The sequence below is a fragment of the Natator depressus genome, chromosome 2 (genome assembly GCF_965152275.1).
Source record: "Natator depressus isolate rNatDep1 chromosome 2, rNatDep2.hap1, whole genome shotgun sequence".
Lineage (NCBI taxonomy): Eukaryota > Metazoa > Chordata > Testudines > Cheloniidae > Natator > Natator depressus.
The window spans coordinates 165,694,330-165,708,563 of NC_134235.1; the positions used below are offsets into that span (position 1 = coordinate 165,694,330).

The following is a 14,234-nucleotide window of genomic DNA, read 5'->3' on the forward strand; positions in this document are numbered from 1 at the left end:
CACAGTAACTTTATGTAAACTTTACTGAGAGAGTCAAGATAGGTGAGGCAATATATTTTATTACAACAGCTATGTGTGTGAAACCAATCACTACCCTCTTGAATGAGCTCACATACAGAAAAGTGATAAAAAAAACAAAGGCACCCCATCATCCATGGGTGAAGACTTTCACAAAGTGATCACTCCATATCTGACCTCTAAGTCCTCATCCCCAAAGGAAACCTGCACAGCACATTTATAAGATAGGTCTGGGAACTTAAATGCATAACTGTGCTGGACACTAAAAGCCAGAGATACTAGTTTTATGGCCCATTACAACAATTTGCAACACACCCTGTTGCCTGCTAACGTTTAATTGCCCACTTCATTTTAAGTGATAGCCTACAGCATATGTGAACCCCTTATGCTTAACAATCTGTCCCCACTTGTATTTAGCTTAGACACTCTGGTTGCCTTCTCCAAACCTGAAGAAAAGCTCTGTGAAGCTGGAAAGGCTGTCCTTTCCACCAACAGAAGTTGGTCCAATAAAAGACATTACCTCACCTATCTCGTCTCTCATATATCCTGGGCCAACATGGCAACAGTACAGTGCAAACAACCATGTGAAGTTTACTATCATTCATTCTTGTAGGTTGTAAAACAAAGGCAGAAGACTTCATTTATACAATATTTTAAATTAAATTACGTTGTGAGCATAGTGTTATTGTTATGTATTCCCTAAATAGTGTTAGAGGAAAGAACTACTATATTAAGATGACTTTGCTATTTTTAAAAAAAATGGCCACTAGATGGCAATGTTTCAGAGCATTACTGTAATGTCTCAAAAGTTATGATAATTTGTTAGTGCTTTATTATTGAAATCATAATTGCTGAAGATCATTAGTGATGCTGTACTGCAACGCACGGGTTGCAAATATCAGAGAATATCACTGCAGTGTTATGCTAGAAGATGATCAGTTGTTAAAATGCAGATTTTACATCTAGCAGTTGATTTGTCATTTGAAGCTACCAGACGTAAATCTGACAATCAGGCTAAATGATAGCAGCATCAGCCTCGCACAATCCTTCTTAGCACTCTCCAGGGAGACATTCCCACACCACTGAAACCTAATTGACAATGGCCTATAAAATGATCAGGGGCCTATCCCAAAGCAGGTGTACTTTAGATGCAAGAGCAGTCCCCTCCTTAGGCCTGGTAGGGTAGAGAACATTCTACACACAAAGCATTGTTGATATGTAAGAGGCAGCTGTGGAGATTGTGCTGGTGAATTTCTGACCTCATAATAGCATCTTCTGGTTCAATTTCTAGGGGTAAAACCCAACTTTTTAGTGAGTCTGCTGTTTTGTAACACATTACTAGCCCACAGAAACCTAAGCTGCAAGTTCAATGTCAATAAGAGGATCAGAGATGTGTTGACAGGAAAGAGAAGAATCTTTCCTAAGTTCACAGAGAGCCCCCTCTTGGAAACAAACAATATGAAATGAAACTAGATTTACATAGCCAGCCAGCTAGTGACATTACACAGAAAATGACATTGTTTGCCCCAGCCTCTCTGACACGGTAATGGCAGTAAAGAAATCTAGCAGGAGCGATACACAGAGCGAGTCACTTGTACTGAAATTCTATTCATAATGAGATGGAATGAAAGCCCCACTTGATTGCATTTCAGTGCACCGTTACTCCGTTGAGTCCAAGTTTCTCTCTGCTACAAATTGGTGCCATCCTGATAATCTCCTTGAAATGACGCAATCACCACTTACCAGCTCAGTGTGGAATGCTGTATTTCACCTCCCTTTCCTCCTCTGTTCCCAGAGAGAAGAGGCAAATGGGAGGAAGAAAAAAGAAAGCACAACTAAGCAGCAAGGAGCGTGGGAGAAGAGAGGCTGTTAATATTTCTACAGTGGCTACCAATAGAGAATGCAAAGGAAATGGAACAACATAACTGCAGCTGTTTCCTACTACAGATTAAGATAAGGTCTTCTTTCCCCACAAACCTATCAGTGCCATATTATCTACAAAGAGTGAATTGAGTTCCTACTATTGCTACTGGGATGAGGAAGAAAAGCACTTTTACCCTCTCCCTGTTATACAGAAAACCCTGCTTATATTGATGGGAGAGTTTTCAGACAAGAAAAAGACATTTCACAGTAGGAGGGTTTCACTGTTCCTATTTTATGGTAATGGAGAACTTCAGCCAAATTAGAGAGAGGTGAAACTGTCCATCCAGGGAGTAGTGCCCTGGGACGAGAGGAGTTATCATAAGATAGATCATCTTACCAGACGTTGTATGTCAGGGCCCTGACAAAGTCCTTCAACACCAACACTAGGATGTTCAATAATTATGGAAACAATGTTACTTAAATTCTGCATTCTCATACAGTCCTTATATCAGTGTTCTCCTCCCAAGGACAGAATGACTGAGGCAATGTGGTAAGCCTTCACATTTACCACAAACTGTTCATGTCAGTCTTGTTCATGTCATTGTTCAGTAAACATTTTACTTTATTCGAAGAGTTTGAGGCTCATCAGAGACTAGGGGTATCGATGATATCAGCTGTTCAGAGAAATACCTGGGAAGCGTAGAAGGCCCTTTCGAGGTGAGGGTTCAAACTCATTTGAGGTTGGGGCTGACATACTCTATCAGTAAATGTTTGTTAGAAGTTGTTAAATTAAAAGTGTGAAAATGTATACTAATTAAGAAGTTATTGTCTTACAGTCCCCACATGAAGGGCCACACTCCTTCCTTTTTTTGCTTGTATGTAACTCCTATCAGCTCGAGTGGGAAGCACATGTGTAAGTGCCTGAGGTACTGTAAGGCACTCACATACTCTGCTAATGTGTGTATATGTGTTTGTGGGGGGAGGGTCACATAAGTACCTAAGATACATAAATACCACTCACTTACATAACTCCAAATCTTCATGTTTGTGTTCTTTATGGCAAACTAAGAATATTCTGTCCTTCTATTCCCACTGAATCAATGGTAAAACTCTCAGTGAGTTTAACAGAAGGAGGATTAGACCCACCGAGTTTGTGTTTGCATTTTAGATTAATTATCCAGCCATACCAGCAGTGCTGTCCAAATCCTGCTACACGTGCTAAACAGATGTAGAAAAACAAGTGAGATATTAAAAGCACAGCTTGAAAAGCTGCTTTACTTTACACAAGGCTGGTCTCGTTCAAATAAATAAATGAAACCATCAGAAGGAACATGGCTAAGGTGCTACCATAATTCTTAATCAGGCAAGTACGTGGAGATGTGTGCGCTAGTGGCTGCTATACACTGAAGCACTCCATCGTCATGGCGTTGTAAATCTGAGCCTCACTTGATAATCGCAGCATTCTATTGTCATTATGAAATTGACAATAATACTGTCATTGGGATCCTCTCTTATTGCTGCTGCTAAGATGATGGCATTATAAATGGCATCTTCACCGACACTGCTCATTTTCAAGAGAAATGGTAAAGCAGATGGCACTTCACAAATAGTGCAGCTCAGAACAGAGAAGTTTCCTTTCTTGCTGAAGGATCTCTTGATTTCTAACCTTGAACCGTGCCTTTGTTGTTAGTCACACCAAGCTAACATTAAACCCGCAAGTAAATATTCTTAGTCCTCTCTCAGTGAGCGATAAGTCCTTCATGCATATGATATTTCCACCATCTGGGACAACTGCCATAACTTTCTATATCTATCTGAATGCTAAGAATTATCATACATGGAGACAATAAAATATTAATGTGAGTTAAGGGAGGGTAAAGGAGGCAGGGGAAAAATCAGACTTCACCTCTGCAGGTTAAAATAAATAAACACATATTTAGAGGTGAGGCACCCCACCACAACACATCACAGGATAGAAGAAATTGTTTTGATAATTCTGTCCAAATGTACAGAAAGAAAATAAGTATGTATGAAAACCTTGATCTATAGATTCTTAATAGTGGTAGCGCAAGTGGGCACTCCATAGGAAGATTTACCTTTAGCTCAACAGAGAGCAGCATTGTGATTGATCATGCTACAACTGATCTAGACGTCAGGAACATAAAAAGTACACTAGACTCCTAGTTTTGAAAATCTTGATCTTAAAGTTAGGCTCCTAAATCAATATTTAGGAACCCAAATAAGTGGTCAGATTTTCAAAAGCGTTGAGCACCCAGCAACTCCTTATTGAAAAATCTTGGCCGAATAGTCAAACCACAAGAACACTTATACCTATGCAAAAAGAATCTCATTGCATATCAGAAAACCAGAAAATCTCTCGAGACTACCCAAAAACCAATCTGGGGATCAAATTTAGGAGTAAAACCATAAATAACTCAAGGCACAGAAAACCAACTGATACGTTTCTGAGCAAATTATACAGATCTAGCAACACTTGTCACTGGCTATTTGTCCATGTTATCTCTACAGTGGAAAGCAAAGCAATCCTAACCATGCAATCTGCCAAAAAAATTAAAAAATGGATTGCAACTTAAAGAGAAAGAAAAAGGAAGGAAAAAAGCCTGGAATAAACAAAGGAAGCTGTGAGGGAACTCACCAATTTTAAGCAATCAGATTCACTTGATGCTAATCTACACTTACCATGTACAATAGAGATTTTCCAATCAATACTAAGACAGAAAAAGGAATGAGACCACACAGGAAAATTAGCACAAGTCAAAGATGTACTAGATACCTGTTTCTTCTGTGAAATCTGAAGGAATTTGGAAATCTGAACGAAATAAAAAAATATCCCCCACTCCAAAATGATAAAATCCAAACAAAATACTCCCATAACAACAACAGCATACAAAATACATTATATTACAAGAAAAGGGGACAGGTTACTACATTGTCTGGTATCTTTCTACCAGCAGAGGTGTAGTCTGCTAGCTTAGGACACATGCAGCTCTCTAGTAGGGCAAAACATACGTTTGCTGTCCTATTTTAGATCCAAAACAAAGCACACCTGCCATTACACACATAGCTTGCTGAATTAAGGGCAGGATTCATTTCCTGCAAAGCCCTGTTATAATGCATGAAACACAAGTAGGGCCCGATCTTCAACTGCTGTAAATTGACGTTGCCCTACTGGACTCTGTGGAGCTATACCAATTTACAGCACCTGAAGACAGCCCATGATATTTTAAAGACAGAGATGAGAACATAAGTTAACTTGCACTAAAGAGCTGGTTGGCTTTCAAGATGCACTTATGGGTGAACACATTTGTAGGGACATCAGCGAGGGGGAGGAAGGTTTGATTTAGAAACATGCAGGAGATACAGCCCTATAAGAGTATTCAGGATATCAGTCTTCTACTGCTGAAATAAGAACAGTCCAAGCCACACATTCATAAGGATGTACTATTTTGCACAATGGTTTGTTAGTGCCTCCCCCGAGGCAACTAACTGAAACACACTACAAATGCTTCGTTGACTTGAAACTGTCTCCCTGTATTTCCATCCTACAAAGAACCCAGATCACATCCATGAACATGTGAGAATGCACACACAAGGTTACATTAGAAAACAGCACTTTAGACTTAAAAGCCAACCTTGACAAAATGCCTTCTCAAGTATCTGTTTTCTTATTTAACTTCAGTGACAGATGTTCTTACTTTCTGGAGTTCTGATGCATGATTATTTTCTCTAACCTGTGTGACACAAGATGTTATCTACTGAAAGCAATAGTAGCCTATCCTTAACTATGTAACGACAAGCTTTATATCCTGGATCCACAAAGGTACTTAGGTGCTTAAGTCCTGTTTTTAGATGCCATTGAGATCCACAAAACTCCTATCTGGCTACCATCAACCCCTGTAGACACCTAATCACTGGGTGATGGGATGTGCCTCAATCTCACCTATTGAAGTGGTTCCACTTTAATCAAATAATTGAATAATTAAATATTAATTGGTCCAGAAAACAAGTGAGAATGACTCTATAGCCCAGTGGTTAGGGTATTCACCTGGGAGGTGGAAGATCTCTGTTCAAATCCCTTCCCCATATCAGGCAGAACTGGTGGTTTCCCACGTTCCAGGTGAGTGCTGTAACCACTAGGCTAAATGTTATAAGGAAGGTCCTCCTCCCCCTCCCTCTACTTTGTGAATTTAGGTGGCCTCTGAGCACGCCCACTGGATTGGATCCCACCTGCAACGTAGGCAGAGAAGCACCTATCATCCCCTGGTTTGTGGATCACTAGAAGAGACAGGTACCTTCCTACAGCATGGACTTAGGTGCCTATCTCCATGAGAGGATAACATACCCCTCTCATCGGCATCTCTAATTGGCTAGTTTAGGTGGCTTTCCACCTAGCATGCTGGCTTTATGGATCACATTCTAAGGCGCCTATCTCTCGCCGTTCACCGTATAGGAGCCTAGATGCCTGATTCAGACTTTGTGAATCACAGCGTTGTTCCTGTGACTTTCTACGTGTCTAAAAGTTAGGGGTTGCAATGCTCAGCGTTCTGTATTATATGCCTAGTAAGGAATCTATTTGTCAAAAAACATTTCCTGAATCATACTGGCTGACAGGTATTTTGAAATAAATTACCAAAATAATTGAAACTGACGTGATTATATTGTGTCATTTTGACATAAAATATGCAACATTTTGCAGAATTTTAAGATTGGGAACAGGAGCTGCGACGTGGTGCTCAGCACCAGGCCCCATCCAGCCCAAGAGCTCCGGGGGTGAGAGAGGGGTGCTGTCTAGGGTCTGGGGGGGGGGGGGGGGAAGAGTGGGAAAAGGGAGGGCAGACGCTGCTGCTGGGGAAGCATTGAAACAGTAGTGGCCTCCTATGTGCCTATCAAGGAGAAGGTGATTAGGGGGTACCATATTCCCCGCTCCAACAAAAAGTGACTGATAATTCTCCAACTTCTTGTTAACCGAGATGATCCAAACCCAAGCACCCTCCCACCCCGGTGCCGCCCACCGTGATGGTGATCGCTGAATCCCCCGTAGCTGCTGAAGTTTCAACAGTTTTTAGAATGCTACAAAATGGAAAATTTTAATTTAACTGTTTTTGTTCATCTCTTCAACCTACCATGAATGAGCAAAGATTCCATTAGGATAATTAAGAGCTCATTTCATTTTAGTTGCCTTAAATATTTCGACACATCTATGAGAAAGATATACTGGAATGAGGAATAGTTCAAAACCTCTCTCCTACATTATATCAATTATTAATAACTCGAGCCTGCCCTATGCAACTCGGAAGAAGTTAATAGAGACATTAGCTTAACTGAGACTTGTGCCTGGGAACCAGGGTTCGTGTACTGTATTTTATAGGCTTTAAAATCAGTTTACTTGGCATAGCTCTGAGACCTTGTGCCAGATAATGGAAATGGCTGAAAGCTGATTTTGTTGTTTAAATGTCAGTGTGCTATTGGGATGGAATTAAACTGTAAGTGCACGGGTTGAAGTTCCTGATATGACAGCAGGTCTGAATAATGTTCTTTTATGAATTTCTTTGGTTTTCTGTATTTTTAATATAATATAATGAGGTTATAATTATTCTGTAATTTATAAAAATTCTTATAATGTAAGTACAATTATAATACAATTAAAGTGCATAGATAATACAGTTTACAGACCTATACTCTGCAAGATGCCTTGGGTGTTGTTTTTGTTTTGTTTTGCGCTTCTAGATACCAATGCTATATGAAAACCCCACCTTCTGCTATTAGACACATTCAGCTAATTGAGACATTTCTCTGCCTAACAACAGGTCCTCAGAGACCAAATTCTATTGTAAAATGAATGCCGGTATTAATTCAGCCACATGCACCTTCCACTGCAGGTTGCAGAGAGCAGCAAAATGGGGTACGATAGCCAAACCTGCAGACGGAGGGAGCAGCAACCTAAGGCCCCACTCCTGCAAACACTTACACACATGCTTAACTTTAGTACCATGAGTAGCCTTAGGATTCACTTGGATTTACCTGGTACTTAAAGTTAAGCATGTGCATAAGGGATGGATTACACAGGAGTGGGGCCTAAGGGATCTTTGTAATTACTGCTGTGTTGACCAGCAATCACTCCCCCTCTACACCTTCTACTTTGGAAAGGGGAGTATTAGGGTTATCTGTTCTGACATCCTGCATAAAACGGACCACAGAACCTCACCCAATGATGCCTGCATCAAGTCCATAATTACTGGTTGATCTAGACTCAAAGTATAGCTTTTAAACTCAGAGTGTTTTACTTTTTTTGGAGGGAGGATTGTACTGTGTACATCTCAGTGGTATATTTAGGCTTTGATTCTGCAGGGCCATGTATACAATGTTGCAATTATAAATTCAAGTCACAAAGCGCTAAGAAGGACAGGAAGTGTCGGGGAAACCAATCATCCATTAACTAGAGCACAGCTGGCAAGTTACGCCTGCCTAACTGCAAGAGTAAGGCATAAGGGAAACAAAAAGCTGATCCCTTACTAGCAGGATTCAGAACATAGCCCAATCCTGCAAACTCTTTTATATATGTACAGTTGTATGCATATGAATCATCCCCTTCCACTCAGTGGGAACACTTACACGTGTAAAGTTACACTGAGGTGTGTTTGCAGGATCTGGGTTAATAAGTACTTTACCTTTCCTCAGACACACTCGTACTCCATCCGTACCAAACTTCATTTTTTAATCCTGTTCACTTGCAAGTTGATTGGTTCACACTTCTATTCCTTGCTGCCCTGAGTAACTTTTACTATTACTAAGGGCCTGTCAACAGGACAAGTCATTATGCAGCACATCGGGTGTGAATCTACCGTGTACCAGTTTGCCACACAGAAGTGTCATCCCATGTCGACACTGCCACAGCACATTGTAGCAGTGGCCATATGGGATGCTGTTACTGCATAGCAAACTGATGCTCTATAGAGTCACACCCTGGCTTGCTGCACAGTAATCTGCTGTGCAGACACGTCTTAAGAGTCAAACTTGGACCTCTCCATAGCAAAGTACAGACTTAACCCGAGACCACCAGGTAAGGCTAGAAATCTTTTTTAATACAATAGTCTACATGAATTAAACACAAAGGTGCAGTGGACACATGAAGGGGTTAAGAGGTATTATGTAGAGTGGTGGGAGATTGTCACTAAACTAGAGAAAAATCCTGAGCCCGACTTACCCTCATTGACGTTAAAGACAAAACCCAATATGGTATTAGGACTGGGCCCTGAGATTCGGCAAAAAGTCAGACATTTTTCACCTTTTTGGGGGGAAAACAAAAAGGCACTTTTCACAGGTTGGTAATGCTGCAGAAAGTACATCATTTAGCTGGTGGAAGTGATGCACTTTCACCCTGGATCAAACTCAGGAATACGTCGTCCCCTTCCCCCCCCCCACCCAAAATCACTGGCAAGTGAATACCCAGTGAACAAGTAGTGCTAATATCACACAACCCTAACTAGGGGGTGGGGGGCTAGTTGTATCTTTACAGTCTGCCCATGGTAAGGAACACCAGGTAGCTGCCCCACCCCAAACGCAGACCAGGAAGGGAATTATTACTCACCAAGTCACAATTACCTCCCTGGTTCCCCCTTTGTTCCAGTAGCAGATTAGTATCGTGTCTGCACTGGCCAAGATTCCACTCACTCCCCACCAACCTGCAATGGAGGAGAAGTAGCAGCTCCAGAAAGCTGCTCTTCCCACTGTGTTGTGACTTCCAATGCAAGTAGCTCATGCAGTGTAGGAGAAGGGAGCGCCTTGCAGACTAAGCAGGTGACAATCTCAACTTAAATTAATATTTTCTTTGTTTTCTTGATTGCAGAGTAGAAAATATGGGTAAAACAGAGAGAAAAGAAAAATGGAGGTCTTTTGGTTGCAATTACACGTTCTGGGCACAAACCCTGCTCCTTTGGGAGTTTGGCCATTCATTTCAATAGCAGCAGGATGGAGCTCAAAATATTTACATTAAGCGGCTTGCTCTAGAAAGGATGGTATTGCTGCTGAGATTTATGAATAACGAGAGCAGCATGCTTTTCCCAAGAGGCTGATCACAGTTATTCTCTTATGCACACAGTCTCTCTTGGCCCAGAGCCTTGGATTCAGTGGTTGTTTCTGAACCTTAGCCTCCCATCTGGCAGCATAATGAATGCATGCTGCCATGCCAATGAGATAATTTATCTGACTTAACTGCACGCAGCAAAAAGTTTAAAAAAAAAATTAGCATTTACATCACTCTGCTTCAAATGCCTTCTTGCATGCTCCTAATATAAAGGGATGCTGACTTTCTGAACATGCGGTGTACAAAAAAAAAGAGGGATCTTAGCGTTCCCCATTACAAACAAATTTACCGGTTACCATGTGTAGCTGCTAAAGGAAATCCACAGAGGAGGAAATGTCTCTTGCAGATAGATACAGCTGCAGTCTCTGTCTTCATAAAGTCACCATTTTAAGTCTAAAAGATTGTGTGTGTTCAAAAGTCAACAGGGGTCTGCTTTTGCTGTTTCATTAATTACATGCGTAGAAACATCAGGGAAAGGGTTTAAACATTTTGGTTTGAAATTCTTAATGTAAAAAGGCTACAGTATTTGGGTCAGGGCATTTACTTTAGAACAAAAACGGATTAAAAATATCAGTACTTTTCCTTTTTTACATTTAATATTTGTATTTCACCAAATGAAGTTACCAGGATGATTATAGATGCCCAAGTAGTTCACTGATGTAATTTATCCCCACCTCTCCACTTTTCAACAGCCCTAGAGTTCTCAGTGGGACTAAATTGCATGATAAATAGGCCTCAGAGTGTTATCAACTGGAAACTTGTGCTGCATTAGGCCATAATGGCCTGATAACCTATTGTAGCTTGTAATCAGGTCTTGGTGGGGTTTTGGAGGGAGGGGGATGGGGTTCCCCCCTCCCTGTTTTAGAAGTGTTATTTAGTTTAAGAGCAGGAGTGGAAGTCACCAAAAGTTGTTTGAAGGTACTGTATATTGGTAAATCAGTGCTTTTCACCACTGCATATTGTACTGCATAAAGGAATATCTGCCAATGTATTAAAGTGAAGAATGTAAGGTACTCAGTGTACTGGTGTACTTGCATATTGGATTAGAAAAATGTTTATCACGGGTATCTTACTTTTAAAAATTGTGCAAAGTGCCTCTCTTTTGTCTGTTGTTTTTGGGGAGGCGTTTGCTTCTTTGCTTTTTTACAGATAGGTATCAAAGACATATTTCAAATAACTAGAGATGGGCAAAACAAACGGTGCTTTGGTTTGAGAACACAGAAGTAGATTTTCAAAAGGCAGAAATAAAAGTTAGGTATCTAAGTCCCACTGAATATCATTGTGATTTGGGTGCCTAAATGCCATGCACTTGGAAAATCTGCTCCCTTGTCAATTGGGTTTAATCATAACCAAAACAAAAAGAGTGATTTGAATAAAGGTTACTTTTTATCCAGACTCCCAAAGTTCAAAGGCAAGGAAGTCAGAGGTATCTATGTATGTGTTATATAAATACATATGCACACGGTACATCTATCTATGGCTATGCAAGGAGTATGGGGAATGAACAGAAGCACTGGAAGTATTAGTACATACGCTAAATTATGACTTAAGTAGCATCATCAAGACTTGGTGGGCTAAGTCTCATGACTGGAATATTGGTATAGAGTGGTATAGCTTTTTCAGGAAGGACAGGAAGGAAAAGAGGGAAGAGACATTATATTAACCAGCAAGAATATATACACTTGTTCTGAGGTCCAGAAACAGATGAGAGAAAGACCAGTCAAAAGTCTCCAGGTAAAGATAAAAAGGGGGGGAAATAAGGGTGGCTTTATGGTAGGGGTCTACTATAAATCACCAAATCAGGAACAGGTATTTCTAGAACAATTTGTAAGCACCTAGAGGATAATTGGGTTATATGGAATAGCCAGCATGGATTTTTCAAGAGCAAATAATGTCAAACCAACTTAATTTCCTTCAGGGTTACTGGCCTAGAGGAAAGGGGCAAGGAGTAGACTTGATATACCTTGATTTTAGTAAGACTCTTGACACAGTTCCACATGATATTCTCATAAGCAAACTAGGAAAATGTGGTCTAGATGAAATTACTATCAGATGGGTGGCACAAGTGGTTGAAAGACTGTACTCAAAGAGTTGTTATCAGTGGTTCACTGTCAAACTGGGAGGCCATATCTAGTGGGGTCTCACAGGGGCCATACTCTTCTAGCCATAGATGTACCATGTGGAGAATAGGATTAGAATTGAAAACGACTTTGGAAAAAAAAGGAGAATTGATCTGAAATCAATTAGATGAAATTCAATAAAAAGTGCAAAGTACTTCACTTAGGAAAGAACAATCAAATGCACAGCTACAAAATGGAGAATAACTGGCTAGATGGTAGTACTGCTGAGGGTTATAATAGACCACAAGTTGAATATGAATCAACAAAATGATGAATTTGCAAAAAGGCTAATATCATTCTGGGATGTATTAACAGCAGTGTCGTATGTAAGAGATGAGAGGTAATTGTCCCGCTCTACTTAGCAGTGGTAACACCTCAGCTGGAGTGCTGTGTCCAATTCTGGGCACCACGCTTCAGGAAAGATGTGGACAAATTGGAGAGAGTTCAGAGGAGAGAAACAAAAAATGACAAAAGGTTTAGAAAACCGGTCCTATGAGTAGGGCCCTACCAATTTTACGGCCACGAAAAATGCGTCACAGACTGTGAAATAAGCCCTTCCCGGTGAAATCCGATCTCCCCCTGCTGCTAGGAGCGCCCCAGCCAGGGGTCTCCTAGCTCCGGCTGGGCTGGGGAGACACAGGACTTGTCCACCCCTTTACAGCCACTCTCGGGCAGAGCTCAGACCCACCTCCACCTCCGGGAACCTCCTCTGGCTGCAGGAAGCTCCATGGTTGCTGCCTTCAGAGTCCAGCTTTGAAGGCAGCACAGACGTGAGGGTGGCAATTCCTTGATCTCCCTACAACAGGTTTGCGACCTCCCCACAATCCCCTTTTGGGTTGGGGCCCCAAAGGTTACAACACTATGAAATTTCAGATTTAAACATCTGAAAACGTGAAATTTACCAATTTTAAAATCCTATGGCTGCGAAATTAATCATAATGGACCGTGAATTTGGTAGGGCCCTACCTATCAAGAACACACTTTAAAAAAAAAAAAAAGGCATGTTTAGTCCTAAGAAAAGAAGACTGACATAGGGCCTGATAATAAATCTTCAAATATGCGAAGGACTGTTATAAAGATGTTGGCGATCAGTTGTTCTCCATGTCCACTGAAAGAAGGACAAGTAGTAATTGGTTTAATCTGCAGCAAGAGATTATGTTTGATATTAGGAAACACTTTCTAACTATAAGGGTAGTTAAGCTCTGGAATAGGCTTTCAAGGGAGGCTGTGGAATCCCCAACATTGGAGGTTTTTCAGAACGGGTTGGGGAAACACCAGTCAGGGATGATCTAGGTGTACTTGATCCTGCCTGAGCACAGGGGGTGGACTAGATGACCTCTCGAGGTCCCTTACAGCCCTGCATTTCTATGATCTATGGTCCCTGTTTTGGGCTGTGTTACAAAAGGAGATAGACAATTACAGGATTGGGGGAAGACCTGATTTTGCAAAATCTCACCAGAGCGGATTTTGTTTCACAAAACCAAACCTAGGATCCAAACCACTCCTTGGTCTAAGTCCCATTTTACCCAACTATCCAAAGTTGTTTAAAGAAAAGGCTCTGCATATTCATCATAGACTGTGAACAGTGTACCACAACAAAGACCTGATCCAAAATCCACTGAAGTCAACAGAAAGACTGACTGCAGCTGGATTTGGATCAGGCCTCAAGTAAGCGATAATGAGTTTTGCTGCAGTGATTTTCCTTATCGTACCTTATTTCTATGTCAGCGTGGAAGGCTGATTGCTATAGTTTTAAGTGAAATATACTAAAACCAGTATTATTTTTAAACGAGTGGAGGGATGGATTGTGGTCCAAACTGTTTTGCTGCAACACTGGAGTCTGTTCTCCCTGTAAAGTGTGTTTTTACCATAACGCTCATTAATATTAATAGGAGGTGCAGACATACACCTAGGCGAAGAGAGATTTGTACAGGATGTCTAAAATCCACCTTACATTCCACATGCAAATAAAAATATGATTTCTATATAGTCTAAAATGTTACCTTTCTCCCCGGCCTAGAAATTTTCCATTTTGGTGCTTGAGCTAATGATAACTATGTGGATGCTCCTGCATGCTGTGTTTTTGTGGCAGATCAAGAGTAAAATGCGAAGCAGAGAAACTCCCCTGG

At 40.9% G+C, this 14,234-nt stretch overlaps 1 protein-coding gene across 2 annotated transcripts in view; it reads right to left on the reverse strand.

Annotated features, from left to right (window-relative positions):
* The window catches only part of ADCY1 (adenylate cyclase 1), a 252,378-nt gene that overhangs the window by 153,007 nt on the left and 85,137 nt on the right, over positions 1 to 14,234 (reverse strand). The gene's annotated exons all lie outside the window — the stretch shown is intronic.